General features: G+C 35.3%; 1 pseudogene; it reads left to right on the forward strand.

Moving 5' to 3' along the window:
• On the forward strand, positions 1–100 carry LOC121243894 (annotated as a pseudogene).
• The last annotated feature ends 16,042 nt before the right edge of the window (positions 101–16,142 follow it).

Consider the following 16,142-nt stretch of genomic DNA (forward strand, 5'->3'; position numbering starts at 1 on the left):
ATACCATGGCGAGGACACATATTCAACAACTCCTTAAATCTCTCTCAAGCCTGATACAAAGTCTCACTATCCTTTTGTATAAAGACGGAGTTCTGCCTCTTCAAAGCATTGGTCTTATGTTAGGGAAAATATTTATTAAAGAAGTCATGTGTCGTTTCATTCCATGATCTTATTGATCGTGGTTTTAGTGAGTACAACCAACTCTTTGCTCTATCCTTCAAAGAGAAAGGAAAAATTTTAAGTCTCACAACATCATTTGTAGCATTAGACTATGGAAAGTCGCAACCACTTCATCAAACCCCCTAATGTGCAAATAATGATTTTCATTCTCTAAACCATGAAAGGTGGGAAGTAGTTGTATCATCCCTATTTTAAAATCAAGTTGAAGAGTGTTGGTTGGAAACAATGTGCATGATAGTATGGCTGTGCGTGTAAGGTGGAGGTAATCCTGAAGAGTTTTAGTAGGTTGATTTTCGTGTTCACTCATTTCTTCGGGACTAGATGGATTGTCAAATTAAGGATTTAAAAAAATTTGATTATGATTCTAGCACAGACCTACAGGCAAGTCTGCCCAAGGGGTCTTTATATCTGTACATGCAAGGTAACAAAATACTAAAAACTAAAAATACTATGAAAGGAAAGAAGAAAAATAATGCAGCAAGCTAAAAGAATGAACGAAGTTACCTCATTTACAAACTGCTGAAATAAATTATGTCTTGTATCGATTCTTACACCGTACTTTCTCGCAACTGCGTCAAAATTTGATTACACCCAAACTAGTACGTAGTATAATAGTATAGTTTAGGGTGTCGATCCACAGGGAGTCAAAAGAAACACAACAAGATACAAGCTTAAAATAAATGATCAAATTACAATATGACAAGAATCTGAAAATTCTGTCTAAAACACGTAATTAAAATGAGATTAGGGGACAAGAAGGCAAATAAAGTTTCAGACTTCCATCAACCGGATCCAATATTCTGACTTTTTGAATCCAAACTATATACATAATTAAGAATTATAGTATCAAATTCATAATTAGAATATATGACATTATATTCATTTACTTTCTCAAATTTAAGTTTAAATTTATTCTCCCTTTACAAACTACAGTTTTCATATATAAAAATGAATATCAAATCTAAAGACAACACTATGTTCTTAAACAATAATATAGCAAAAGATCACATTAATGGCATGAAAAGCCCATTTAATTCACAATCATATATTCATAATCCTATAACTCAACAAAATCAAACCATAGCAAGATTTAATATAATTATCTCAAACTTATAATATTAAAAACAAATAGAGAATTGAATCCTGGAATCTTAAACAATAAAGCTTAATCTATGAATTGAAATAAAGTCAACGTATTTTCACCAATCAGTTTCTACCCTAGGCTTTACCCAAGATTTAGTTTTCCATAGAAGAACTAAAAAATAAAAATAGTATTTTCTCCTCTCTAGGATTGTGCCTCCTCTCCTCAAAATCCCTCAATTTCGTGCTAATGATATGCTTATATAGGGTAGGAAAAATATCCTAATGTCTTCATGATTCTCGCATAAAAAATCGTCTAAATTTTAGGACTCAACTTTGCTGCCACCTATGCGCTTCAAATTTCAAATTTAGAAATCATTATGAGACACAAATTTGTATCCCTTTAAGATAGTTTTCCAATGCACCAAGAATCGAACAATCGGATGTGTGAGTGGAAAGTTACGATCAATATACTAAAGTATGTCCAGGCTGTCTAGCGAATTTCAGACTTGGACTTCTTGCAGTTTGCTTTTGTTATTTTTTTTTCTTGATCCAAATTGTTCTCAAATCATATCATTATCCTTAGTTGAAGAGTCACTCACTTGTTGAAAGTTCTTAACTTGTTCCAACGTCTTGCCCACTTGAAAGTTCTCCTTTGAATTTGACTAGGTTTGATTTGCTCTTTTATAGACTCTGTAATTAAATATAAAAATATGTTTAGGAGTATCCCAAAATAAATAGAAACTCAGTTCAAGAATACACATTAATTTCTATGATTTTTATTCACATTTTAACATTTTACTCCAATAATATGGTATTTAGAGTGCACTTTCATACACTCATCAGATCTCAAGAAGAAAAAACATGGGGTAGACCAAGAATTGAATCCTAGATGAAAAACTTTCGATTGACATTGGAAAGCAATAATTTATATGACCTGGGATGAGGGGGGATATGTTCACCTTGTGCAATAAACACAGTGATGAAACATTTACAAAAGAAAGGCTTGATAGAGTTGTTGCAAACCCAAGATGGTTTAAGATATTTAGAGAATTTTGGGTGACAGGTTTGATAGCTAGAAGCTCTGACCATAAGCCTCCCATTCTTCATTTCAGCAAAGATACCGCAAACAAAATTAAAGAAGAAAAGTTTCAAGTATGAGGTTAGCTTAGCAGTGGAAGGAGAGTGTGGAAGGTTGATTGGAGAGAAGTGAATGAAGGCTACATAGAAAAAAGATCATTTATTAAGAGTGTAGGATCGCTTGAATTGTTGTAGTGAGACTTTATTGAAAAATCTGATTATTTGAAACGGTTATAAGAGGTGGAGGGGCCATACAACTATGAAGAGGTGAAGAGGATTCAGAGGGAACTAAGATTCATGTTAGAACAAGAAGACTTGAAATGGAGATAAAGAACCAAAAGGCACTGGTACCAACAGGTGGACATAAAGACAAAATTCTTTGATACATGTGCAAATCAGATAAGAAGAAAAAGTTACATCAAGAAAATTAGGAACTTCCACAATAGACTACTAGTAGATCCAAAAGAGAATGAGGGTGCTTTCAAGGAGTATTTTGAGAAGATAATTACTTCAACTTATCCTTCAATACAAGACATATCCAACTGTTTGAAGTTAATAGAGAGGGAGGAGTACACACCCTTATCCTTCAATGCCTATTCATGCAATTCGTACTATGCTTGTAATTATAGACTATGCACCCTTGTACATTCCTATGTAGTCTATGTCATCCTTTGGGAAATCATGCACATTCTTGGGAAATCATGCACATTCTCTTCAACCCAACTTCAATATTCTAAACTATAACACTTAGTAAAATTCTATTAAAATGCAAGAATGATTAATCCCAACTCAATTAAAACAATTGCTTTCAAGTAGAAAATGAGTAGAGTACCTGTGATCGCATCGTTCTCATCCTCAACATCTCCAAGTGTCAGTGTAAACATTCGAGTTGGTCCCATTCTATGCTGATTATTTCCCTGTATCGTTTGTTAAGGACTTGGAGGTGGGTTGGGATTCTTGTTGTCTTCCAATAGTAATGGGCATTCCCTGATGAAGTGCCCAGTCTTAATGCATCAAAAACACGACCCTAACTCCCTTCTGCACTCTCTTGTGCGTGCACGATTACAAAACTTACAGACGTTATTTGGTTGATTTCCCTGCATTTTCCTTTGACCATAGCTGCTCCCTTCATTTCTCTTCTTCCATGGCCCTTGATCCATACTAGAGGAAGATCCTTGTGGGGTAGTTCTCTTCCTCTGATCTTGAAGTTATGCACTTCTCTTGAGGCTTTGCTCGAGTTTTGTGGCTTTATCTACGAACTCTGAGAAATCTGGATCAGAAAGGCCACCACTCGTTCATTTATCTTGTTATTCAGCCCCTCTTCGAACTTACGGATCTTCCTTTCCTCATCGGGGATCATATATGAAGCAAAACTTGACAGCTCAATGAATTTGGCAGCGTATTGGTGTAATGTCATGGTTCCCTACACTAAGTTGGCAAACTCCCTAGCCCTAGCATCTCTGACTAATCTTGGGAAGAAGCAGTCAAAGAAGATTTGCTCGAAGTGGGGCCAGCTAACTACTCCCCTCCCATTAGCTTCTCTGATGGTTCTCTTTGAAATCCACCATCGCTTCACCTCACTAGTCAGCTTGAAGGTGGCGTACGACACCTTCTATTGATCTGTGTAGTTTAAGACCCGAAGTATCTCCTCGATATCCTGAACCCAATCCTTCTCAGGGTTGGCTCTCCTCTCCCATCAAATGAATGAGGGTGCATCTAGTTGAACTGTTCCATAGTGCAGCCTCCTTCATTACCATTGCAGTTGTGACCCAGGGAATTCTGCGTGAGCTCCTCTATTAATTGTTGCACTGCTGCTCGAAGTACTTTAGAAGCACTCAGATTTGTTTCTCCTTCATTACCAACCACGTTCAACTCCGAAATGTTTCGTACCCAAGACGAGGTGGCATCCTAAAAACTTGGGTTTTTTTTTTTTTTTAAATAAACGTTTCAAAATATAGAGTTCATATAAACATATGCAAATAGTTGTAATCATAAAATAAAAATATATATTTACTACTTTGAAATTATTAAAGTACCTAAATAAAAATGTACACGTAGTTGTAGTAACAATTTACCTCCAGAATCTAAACCTTCCTCCAAAATCTAAACCTTCAATCTTATCAAATCATTTTGTAAAGTCTACAGAGTGAGCCTACATAATTTAAAACCTCAATCGTCATGAAATCAACTCATAAAATCTGAAAATCTAACACTTCAAATTTTATAAGACATCTTTTCTAAAGTCTACAGATTCTAAAACCTTATATACCAACAAGATTAATCGTTGCAGTCCACACAATTCTAAAAATCAAATCTGAAAAATTATTTGCTAAAGTCCGTCGATAACCCAAAACCTCATATACTATAGTCTGCAAAACCTCAAACTTGGCTCTAATATCAACTGTAAAGCTCGGGTCTTGGAAATCTGAAGAGTTAGCTCTTGTAATCTAAAACCATCTCCTATAACATATTTATATACTCTAAATTCTCAATAAAATATAAATTAATTTATTCAAAACCAAAAATATATGTTCCTCCACAAGGATTGGAGACACCAAAGAAATACCTCAATGAAACAAATTAAAATTTTCACAATGACTCGGAAATATCCATGACTTAAAATACCAAAATAACATAAAATAATAAATCTACTAAATAAAACTCTCCAATAAGTATTTGTACCATTCGACACTTATTCCTCTATGACCATAAAAAATTGTTAAGATTTCCTACTCTTGACTTCCAACTGAAACATCAAAATTATCTAAAAAATATTGTAGAGATAATAGGTGAGTTATTAACAACTTAGTAAGCAAAGAACATATACTAGTATGTAAACATGAACATTTACAGAGTTCAAAATGCAGAACAAAATATTTTTATTTTCAAAATGCAGAATCAGAAAATGTTATAAAAAATATCAGAGTGAAAATTTAAAAATATTTTTATTAAAAATTCCTTTAGCATAACATAACTGAAACATCACCATCAGAACATAATTCCATGTTTAACCCCCATGGTAGGGTTGTGCAAACCTCGACGGCCAATCGAGTAGAAACAAAATGTGAAATCTTCCCCTTATTATTCTCGGAGCCCTAAGTGTGCACATATGAAAGATCACACAGAAAATCACTTTGCTTCTAAAGTGGATGCATCGGAAATAGAAAAGTTGGTACCAACCCAAATAGAGGCTACATTTTTACACCCGTGGTAAGATCAGAACAAAACAAAAACAGAATTTCAGGCCAGAGGTTTTTAGAAGTTGCATTATATCATATAAGAGTACAAAACATGTTCAGAACCCAACCAAATCAGATCATAATCATATAATTATGCACAAAGTTTCATATTCGCTCTTTTTTGTAAAGTTCATAAATAAAATGCCAAAAATAAGTTCATGTCTGCATCAGTCATGACAGAAAATACTTTATTCTTATACAAAGTTTCATGAATAATTTAGAACAAATAACTGAGATTGTTTCAAATTTTTTTTCATACCAAAACGTACATATTTTCCAAAATCGACCTCAACTCATTTTTTTTTATGTAAATTCTAGCATAGGAACCTCACTTAACTGGACTTTTTAGCTTTTCAAAATGTTTTCAAAATTTTCTCACAACAGTGCCGAGCAAATATTAATCGTCACCTAGAAAATAGTCACATAGCTTCCATAAATTTTCGATCGAATACATATTTCGATACTTAAACTTGAAATGCTAACATAACATATTTTCCTAAATGTCTAAAATTCTCTTAATCCTAAAATATCATTACTTCCCAAATTTCATTGATATCCATTTAATTCCTCTCACCAATACATTAATTGTAAAATAAAATTTTTGTACTAATATAAAGTGTGACTAGGTTCACCGAAAATATTATACTAAATTTCTGCAAACCAACTGAGACCCATGGTAAAAAAATCACGCCCAACATAAAACTTTGGCCTGTAACTCAAAGGGCATAAGTGTAATTTCATAAAAAAATACTCTACTCTATGCTAAGCTTTACGAGAGACAAAGGAAATCTTTCCTATTTTGGAATAAGGTAGACAATAGTAGAGCGTTGGTGCGGCTAAGGCTTACTGAGAGGGAAGGAGGCGTGCGAGCTCAGGCGGAGTTGGGCAACTGAGCACGAGAGGAAAAACAACTGGGGTGACGTGCAGTGCTCGTTGACAATTCTATGCAGGTGGAGGCGACGTGGAGGGGTTGGCAAGGTCGCTAGGCTTCACTGATGTGTCACGTGGCTGCAAAACTGAGACTGGGGGGAGGGGTTTTATTGCTCTATTTTGGGTTCCTGAAACAGAGGCTTTCGGTGGTGGTGCAAGGAGGTTTGTGGTGTTGGTGTTGGGTGGTGCTAGGGAAGCAGTTGGGTGCTTCCTAGTTGCTGGCTGAGGTCCTCACTTCGTGGGTCTTGTGCCGCGACGTTACAGGGCGTGACACCATGTTGCTTCTCGAATTGGACTTTTTCTTCTCAATTCCTTGCAACGGTGACTGCGTGGAAGCTACAATGGTTGAGGCATGGCTTAGTTTCGGTTTGGTGCTTGGTCTCACGGTGGTTGGCTTACTGGTTTGGGTGTGAGACGTGCGGCTTACCGAGGTGCTTGCTTGGCTTCACGGTGGAATGACTTGGCTCTTCTTGTAGCTTGCTTTTTGTGCGGCAGGGGGAGGCCGTGAGAGGTTGTGTGGGAGGAGCATATGCTAAGCGACAACCCTAGCTTGGGAAAGATGATCAGTATGGGGTCTAACATGTATGTGTTCTTTATATATAGGGACTGTTGCTGTGAATGTAATGGGAGGGAAACATGCATGGTAGGGAGTTTTAAAAAATAACTACACGTTGGTCTCCTGGTTTAGATCAAACAGGTATGGGCTTGGGGTGGATCAAGTAGGGTTCATTTCAAAGTATTTGGGCCCACATGTTGTGTATGGAATTAACAAAGTCTCTTTGGCTTGTCCGTAGTTTTCTCATAGGTCGACTATTTTATCGATACTAATGGACCTCAACTCAATAATACAATCTGTCCCATAGAAATTTCAGCCTATAACCAAATAAAAAGATTCCACCTAATCCATTAAATATCAAATGATTTTAACCTGATTATCAGGCCCAATAAGAATCCACATCCCACAAAAATAAAATTTTAAACCCATAGCATATCCCAAAAATTAATCGTTAATCTCAAGTGGGCTTTTCATACATATAAACCCAAAAAAATTTAGAATTCAGACTTGGTGCTGGGCTCGAGTGTTACATCTCTGATTTGGATTAGTATATGATCTACTATTGAACTAAGGAGAGAAGGGCTAATATGGAGAGTTGGGAATGGACAAAAGATCAAGATTTGCAGCAATAAATGATTACCAAAGGCTTCACCATATTGTGTTCAATCTCCTATAAAATTCTGGACACTGATGCAAGAGTTGAGGAGTTGATTGATGAGGAGACTAATGAATGGAATGACTCTTTGATTAATGAAATCTTTGAAAGAGAAGAAGCTAATCAGATTTGTAGCATCCCAACTAGCAAGATGATAACTGAGGATAAGCTCATATGGAGTTTCTGCAAAAGTGGAAGATTTTCAATTAGAAGTGCTTATCATGTGGCATAAACCAGAAGAAAAAGATTGATGGGAGAGACATATAGAGAAAGTGAGAAGGAAGAGCAATGGAAAATGATATGGGAGCTGAGTGTGCCAGGTGTAGTGAAACAGTTTCTTCAGAAGGCAGGAAACAACATCCTTCTGACTAGATCAAACCTATTCAGTAGAAAAATTATTGAAGCACCTCTTTGTCTTATATGCTAGAATGAAGAAGAAATTGTTATCCATGCCCTTTGGGGCTATTCAGCCACGAACAATGTATGGGTAGAAAAGGGTAGCCCAGTTCAGAAATGGTCTAGCAATGGTGTTGATTTTCTATAGCTATAGAAAGTTCTGTACATGACTTTAAAAAAGGAGTAGCTATATGAGACAATGTCAATAATGAGAGGTATTTGGTATAAAAGGAATAAGTTTATTTTTGAAAATAAGTTTATAAGTCCAAAAAGGTTTGTGGTAGCAACTCTAGAAGGATTGGAATAATTTCACTAAGCACAAATTCTTTAGGAGGAGGGTCAAAAGAACATGGGTGTGGTAGAAAGAGTAATTCAACCATGGAGAACACCAGGGAGAGACATTGTGATGGGCACCAACATGGACCTAGTCTGAAAGATCATTTGCAAGTTCCAGATAGGCCAATTACAAGATCAAGAGATAAGAAGATCAAGAAAGCAATGCAAAGAAGCAATGCAAGGATCGGTGCAAAGGATCTTTAAGATTAGGTCCATGTTAGTGCTCATCATATTGTCAAAACTAACTTTGATGCTGTTGTTGATAACAAAAATCAGAAAATTGGTTTAGGGGTCATTATTAGAGATGGTGAGGGAGATATTATGGCGACACTTTGTGAACAAAAAGTACGAGTGAGTCAACCTGTTATAGCTGAGTGCAAGGCATTGTGGAGACCTTTGGAGCTGTCATCAGAATTGGACTTAAGCAGAGTGATATTTGAAGGTGATGCATAGGTGGTCATAAAAGCCATCAACAGCGACGAGATCAACATGGCATGGCATAAGTTAGCAAAATTGGCTCTGAAATCACAAGGGGAACAATGCTGGATTGAAGAAGGACAGGATTCTATACAAAGCCTTGTACTGAATGACAAACTGTGTAATGATTGTTCTTAATGGAATGAAATATTTTTGCTGATTAAAAAAAAAATGCTTCTTGTTGATCAGTTCGGGAAGATCAGGACGTAAAATGCAAAACTCTGATTATGTATATAAGAGGCAACCTTTGTAATATTGGGCGGGATGGCTTGCATGTTTGGCAACCAGGGTTTCAGTGTTTCCACTCCAAATCTCAAAATTTCCTACAACTTCATTTATAATTTATATCTCAATTGGGCCCACTACTTTAGCCTAGCTATACATAAGGTCTATATCTATATAGTAGGCTGCTGGATGTCGTGGTATAGGGTCAATAGGTCATGGGATAATCCCACAAATTATTAAAGTCGACGACGGAGGGCCTTCGTTTTAATAGGTTGTTTGTCCAAGCTGATGCATATATGCATGCCTGCCAGATCTACCCTAGCGGTGCTGTAGAATAAGTTGCCATTCCAACTAAGATCATTATTCACGTTTGCATCTTCAAAAGTTAAAAGCAAAATTTTAGTTAAAAAAACGCTCATACTTCTTTAATTTCTTACTCTCCTTTTGTATTCTTTATTATTATTATTTTTCAATAATCATATTTTTTTGTAATTAAACAACAAGATATTAAATGCCGGCTTTTATGAGTATTTTTTTAATCCATAGCCATTTTAGAAAAATGGGCGATTTTTTTGAGTTCTTCTATTCAGCAGCTTTATACCACACACCTGCTGATGTGACTCTTTATTTTTTTTCTCTTAGCAGATGTGTGGTATAGCGTTACTAAGTAGATTTTTTTTTATGTTTTCTAGCCTTTTTTCCATTTGGCTAGCATTTTCTATTTTTATTTTCTTAGCATCGATTATTCTTCTATTTTACTAGTATTATAGTTAGGGGTGCAGGATAGCCCCCTCCCCACCCCCACCCTTGCATGGGTGAGGGTGGTGGTTTCCCCCTAGAACCCGCCTCGCAAACGGGAGGCGGGGTACCTCGTCCGGGTACTGGGGTGTGGGGGTGGACACCTCATCCGTTCGCTGCCCTGCCTGTATAAATGAGTCGTTGGTCCAGAGCATGTAAATGGTCCATAAACACATGTAATGGGCTAAAACTAGCACAAAACCTGTTTTTAGGCCATTTTAGGCCCAGAAATTAACTAAAAAAATATAAAATTAAAAATAACAAAAATAATTTACAATAATAGAAATTATATGCTACTAAGTTGCAACTATTAACTAATAATCATAACTAAATTATTACAATGATACAAATTGAGAAAACTATTACAAAATTATAAATTCATCTAAAAATATTACAAATTGTAATATTGTAGCAACATTACAATTAACTAATTAAGTAAATAACAAAAGCATAACATTTCATCGAAATTTGGGATGGCCATGGTGGTAGAAAAGTCATTGAGCTCTGTTAACTGCTGTGAGGCTGTGAGAATTGAGATCATAAAACTTAAAACATTAATAATTTAAAAGGAACAAATTAGAATTACAAACAAGAAACAAAAATTAAAAATAAATACAGATATTAGAAATGTAAAAATTACAAACATTAAAAGTACTAAGCAAAATGAGATTGGGTCATTGGGATCATCAAGATGAGAATAGATCATTGGATCATTGGGATTAGGATTCGGCATATGACATTGAGATTATAAAAGCTAAAAAAAATACAAGAAAAATAATTAGATACTAAAAATTATATAAATACAAAAAATAATTAAGGGACAAATTGTACAAACCAACAACAAATGGCAATGGTGGGTCCAATACACACGAAGTCATACTGTAGACGTTGTCTCATGTATCGCTACAACAATTAAATTTAAAATTAATGCCAATTAAATGAATATAAATAAATTAAAATAATAAAATAAAATCCATGATTACTAGGTCTAGATTGGTCACCACCCTCCTCCTCATCGGCCTCCTCAAAGTCAAGAACATCCGAAACAAGAATTTGGATCCCCTTCATCCAATTATTTATGCGAATTGATGCCTCCACATAGCAACAAACAATGAACTACAGAATGGATCCAATATGCACCATCCGGTGCTAAAGGTCGATTCTAAGGCTATGATGCTAATAGGGATGACCAAAATACTGTGTGTTATCTCTCCAAGGACGAATACTCACGATATTGGTCCTCCACCAAGTTAATATATCAAAGTCTTGTGCAAATGGTTGAAGATCCGCTGCCAAGTATTTGCCAAACAATCTATCAAGGATTTTCCTAACCCTTGTTGCAATAAACTCCCCCCATGCATTCCCATGCGTAATTAACAATCCATATACCAAACCATCAATCTTAAACTAAGGGTTAAGAGCAACAACCACATATAACAACATCTTAGATTACTGAAATCTCCCTAATACTTGTCATTCTTCACCCTTATCATCAATGTCATTTCTCGCATCCTAATATGATCACTCGCGCACATGTCATCCAATTCTTCCTTTACCCTACATATTTGCTGACAGAATTGAGGGGATGTAGGGTACAAAGAACTATATAACCTCATAGAAAAGTTTCAAAAAATCTATAAAAGTAGCAACAACCTCTCAATCATCATCAATAGACTTCCCCAATCCTCTGTGCTTATCAAAATATCTGACATATTGAATGTATTCATCATCCAATAATGCAAAGGCCGACTTATATTCTTAGGCCGCCCCCAACATCAAGAAGGTCGAGTTCTATTTTCTAGGAACATCGGTACAGAGACCCTTCTTGGATGTTATGCCCGCATACCTCACAACAACCTTGAATTTCTCCAATCTAGCAATAGAAGATCTCACAAATCTCACAGCAATTCTGACCCGAGCAATCAAGTCAACAAGATCTTTCAAACCAACATTGATAATTAGATTCAAAATATGTGCATCACATCTCGCATGCAAACACTCACCACCCAAGATTGTTTTTTTGCCTCTCTAAGACAAGTGTTAAGATGTCTCAATGCGACATCGTTAGATGAGTCATTATTAACTATAACTGTCAGAACTCGTGCCAACTTTCACTCATTTATTGCAGCCTTTAGGGCCTTCCTAACTATCTTACCCTTGTGATTAGAAATTTGACAAAATTTAAATTCTTTTGTGTAATGTCCAATCACAATCAACAAAATGCACGTAAAAGACATATAATTAAAATTTTACATGGATGTCCAAGTATCGGTGGTGAGGCAAACTATTTGACCCACCAGTTGGCCCTTCAACAACTCTTTTTTTGACATATAATTTTTTTTATATCCTTTGCCACCCTCCAAAATAGATCAGAGTTTCATATCAAAACCCCAAAACAGATTGGCCCCAATATCGAAACCCATAATTTAATTAGGGGTTTCAATCCAAAACTCTAAATTAATTATAATTAAGGGTTTCAGATTGAAACCCTAAACTAATTATAATTTAGGGTTTCAGATTGGAACCCTAAATAAATTTAGGGGTTTCAATCCAAAACCCTTAATTAAGATTGAAACCCCTACATTAATCTAGGGTTCCAATTCGAAATCTTAAAGAATTTTAAATTCACAATTTAGAAATTACAAACATCAAAACACATGCACAATTCAATCCTCCACAGCACACAATTCATAATCACATCCTCCAACTCATTAATTTAATTTCATCCTCCATATCTCAAAAAAAAAAAAAAAAACATAATCGGCATGCATGTGAATCGGGAACTTATCTTTGGTGATAGACTAGGCGTGTGACAGACGAGCAATAATGGAGAATGGCTTGACGGCGTATGACAGAGGAACTAAGGAGCGGGAGAGAGAGAGTGAGAGAGAGGAGATTCTGATAGTGGGGGGGGGGGGGGGGGGGGGGGGGGTTGCGGGAGAGGGGGCTAGGGGGGGTCAACAACCTATATCAAAACGACACATTTTTGTCTATGACAAAACGTCTTCGTTTTGATATGGATTGTTTTTTTCTTACAAACCCCTGTCATCATGCAAAACGGCGTCATTTTGATGATTGTGGATTTTTTTAAATTATAAATTTATAATATACATATATTATATATATATTTATTTATTATTATTATTATTATATGTGGGGGCAGGGCGGGGGTTTTGTAAGACGAGGTTGAGCCCATCCTACCCCCTGCCCCGCTGGGGGCACCAAATGCGGACGACCCGCCCCCGCATCTGGGATGGGGGTGGGGCAGCTGGGTGCGGGGGCCCACTGCCTACTCCATATTACAGTAATAAAAGAAATTATTGTAATATTATCAATGAGTTGTTGTTTGATACTAAATGGAAAAAAAAAATATCACAACCAATTAAAAAAGCTTAAATAGAAGAATCAAATAAGAAAAAAAATAATAGTAGTAATACTAATTTTAAAAAAAAAAAAACTTAAATTTGGATAACAATTGTGCCAAAGCTAGGTAGTGAGTTGAGATGAGATTAAATAAAAGTTGAAACTTGAGTAAAATATTGTTATAATATTATTTTTATTTTAAAATTTAAAAAAATTGAATTGTTTATTGTATTTTATAAGAAAGTTATAATAATTAGAGGAGATGAGATAAATTAGAATGAGTTTTGAATCCAAACCTCCACTAAAGGTGCTCTCCAATTTCCAGTGCAGCATGATTTTGTTAAAAATAAGGGCTAGCCAATTTATCAAGTGGCATCAAGGAGAATGCTTTAAAATAGTTGCAATGACTTCAGCTCAAATGTGGACCGAACCGGCTATATACTGATGTGTAAAAAATCCGGGCCAAACTGAGAATCCGGATATATGTATTGGACTGGTCCACCAAGGCCCTCAAGCAAGTTGAGGATGATAGTTGTGCCCAAAGAAATAACAGCCCATGGCTCGAATGTGCCACTTTAGAGGAAAATACATGATGCTCTAGCTGTATGGGACAAATGGCCTTAGACTAACAGGAAATAAAGGGGCGTTTATAACTTTATAGGACCAAGTAAGTCTGCAATCCGACCAGCCCAGGTCGGGTTTGGGCTGACCCAACTCAGCTACAGAAACGTGACAATCCGACCCTTACCGTTCAGGTCGGGTCGGATTCGGATCACTTTTTTTTTTTAATGCATGTAGCTTCCACCTACCACTAAATTCCACAATTCCACGTTCAGATAATTGCCATTACTTTGATCTTTTCAACATAATATAGGTTAAATATGTACAAAAACTACTTATCAAAAAAATATGTACAAAAAGATCTATTACTTCCACTTCTAAATTTAAAATATACAAGAACTTGCATAAGTTGTTAACCGTTTCTCGTACTTTTTCCAACACAAGAGCAGCACTTCACAATAGATTTTGCATATTAATGTTATGCTCCAGAAATAAAGGCTGGCAAAATTTTCAAGAGAAATAAAATTCATACATGTACGTACTGAATCTATTGAGGGAAGGATGACTGGTGGAGGTAGAATATGCATGAATTCAGAGCAAAATATAGTGTATCCAAAATTTAATGTTTCTCCTTATCCTCCAGAGCAGCAGTTTGGGAAGACAACACCTAGTTTGGTGATCATATTACCACTTGATTCCACCACTACAAAATACATACATTTTTTCCTTGGGAAAATAAAGGGATAATAGTTGTTATGGTTTGGAAATTAGAATGAATGTTCCTTTTCAGATAATGCCTTAACTAGTTGCAATTCATATTTGTGGGTTTTTTACCCCATCTATTGCCAATTAGATTCTCTGATTCTGCTTGAGTTGTGGCTCAATAACTAAATCCATGAAGTAGTTGAAAAAATTTATTAATTTAATTAATGTAATGTATCTATAATATTATAAAACAACCACTAAATAATATTATACCTAATAAAAATTTACCCAAACCACAAAACAATATATAAAGCTTCTATCTAATACTTCTAGCCTTTTACCTATATAAAGAATTGTTCTAAGTCAAGAAATATTGCCATGACAGAGTATCTATATCTTCATTTATTGTACTTAACCCACGACAAAGAGCCAAACAAAATACCTAAATTATCAAACACATGACATCCTCATCAATCGCAACTTCCCATCTCTGCCTTCAAATCTGCCAACACGAATGATTCAAATGATTCAGTCTGCTACAACAAATGATTCAAGTCAACACAAAAGTGGTTTAGTTTCTCTAACAAAGGAGTGAAAATAAAATCATACCATCATGCAAACCATAAGCCTTGAATTACTCCTCTTCAACATAAGTAAAGTTTGATTTTGGATCAAACTCTCAAAAACCACATGATGATTATTAAATGATATAAAAATAAAAATTATGAAATTTTTTAATAAATATGTAAATAAGAAATAAGTTAATTATCCAATTCCACCTCAAAGCTTTCAACATTATCCAAGGAGGTACGAAGATCAAAGGTTATTGAATCCTTTAACCAATTTTGTGTACAAATGAGTGCCTCAACTATTCTCGGAGATGGTGAACTATGAAATGGATCAAGCACACAACCCCCTGACTCAGAAGAAACAGTGGAAATGGGAATAACAATTACATCCCGTGCAACTATTGCCAAAATAGGATACTTTACTTTATTGATCTTCCACCAATCCAAAATATTAAAATTTGGAGCTCGTGTCTCACAACCATATTTCAAATACTGATCGATATTAGATTTGTTTATCAAATTAGAATCAATAATTTCTTCCTCATACTTAACCTAAAAACTTTGTTGAGAATCAAAATCAATCATACTAGGATCAGCTGAGGAAGGAGGCTCAGCATAGGGAAATCCACTTGAACTCCCATACACAACACTATACTCTCCATACATGTCAATCATTAATTGTTTCACTTTTGCATTTATTTTTTCGACTAAATTACCATCATATATTTTATTGAACAAAAAATACAAAAGCCTAAATCTTCATCTCAGATCAAGAACAACAACAATAAATATCATCAAGTTATTATTTACAATTAACCCTCAATCATTAATTATTTCACTTTTGCAATCATTTTTTGGACTAAATTACCACCATATATGTTTTTGAACAAAAAATACAAAAGCCTAAATTTTCATCTTGGATCAAGAATAACAACAATAAATATCATTAAATTATTCTTTTCAATTGACCCTCAATATTTGTCATACTTACT

This window comes from Juglans microcarpa x Juglans regia, chromosome 1D (genome assembly GCF_004785595.1).
Source record: "Juglans microcarpa x Juglans regia isolate MS1-56 chromosome 1D, Jm3101_v1.0, whole genome shotgun sequence".
Taxonomy (NCBI): Eukaryota; Viridiplantae; Streptophyta; class Magnoliopsida; order Fagales; family Juglandaceae; genus Juglans; species Juglans microcarpa x Juglans regia.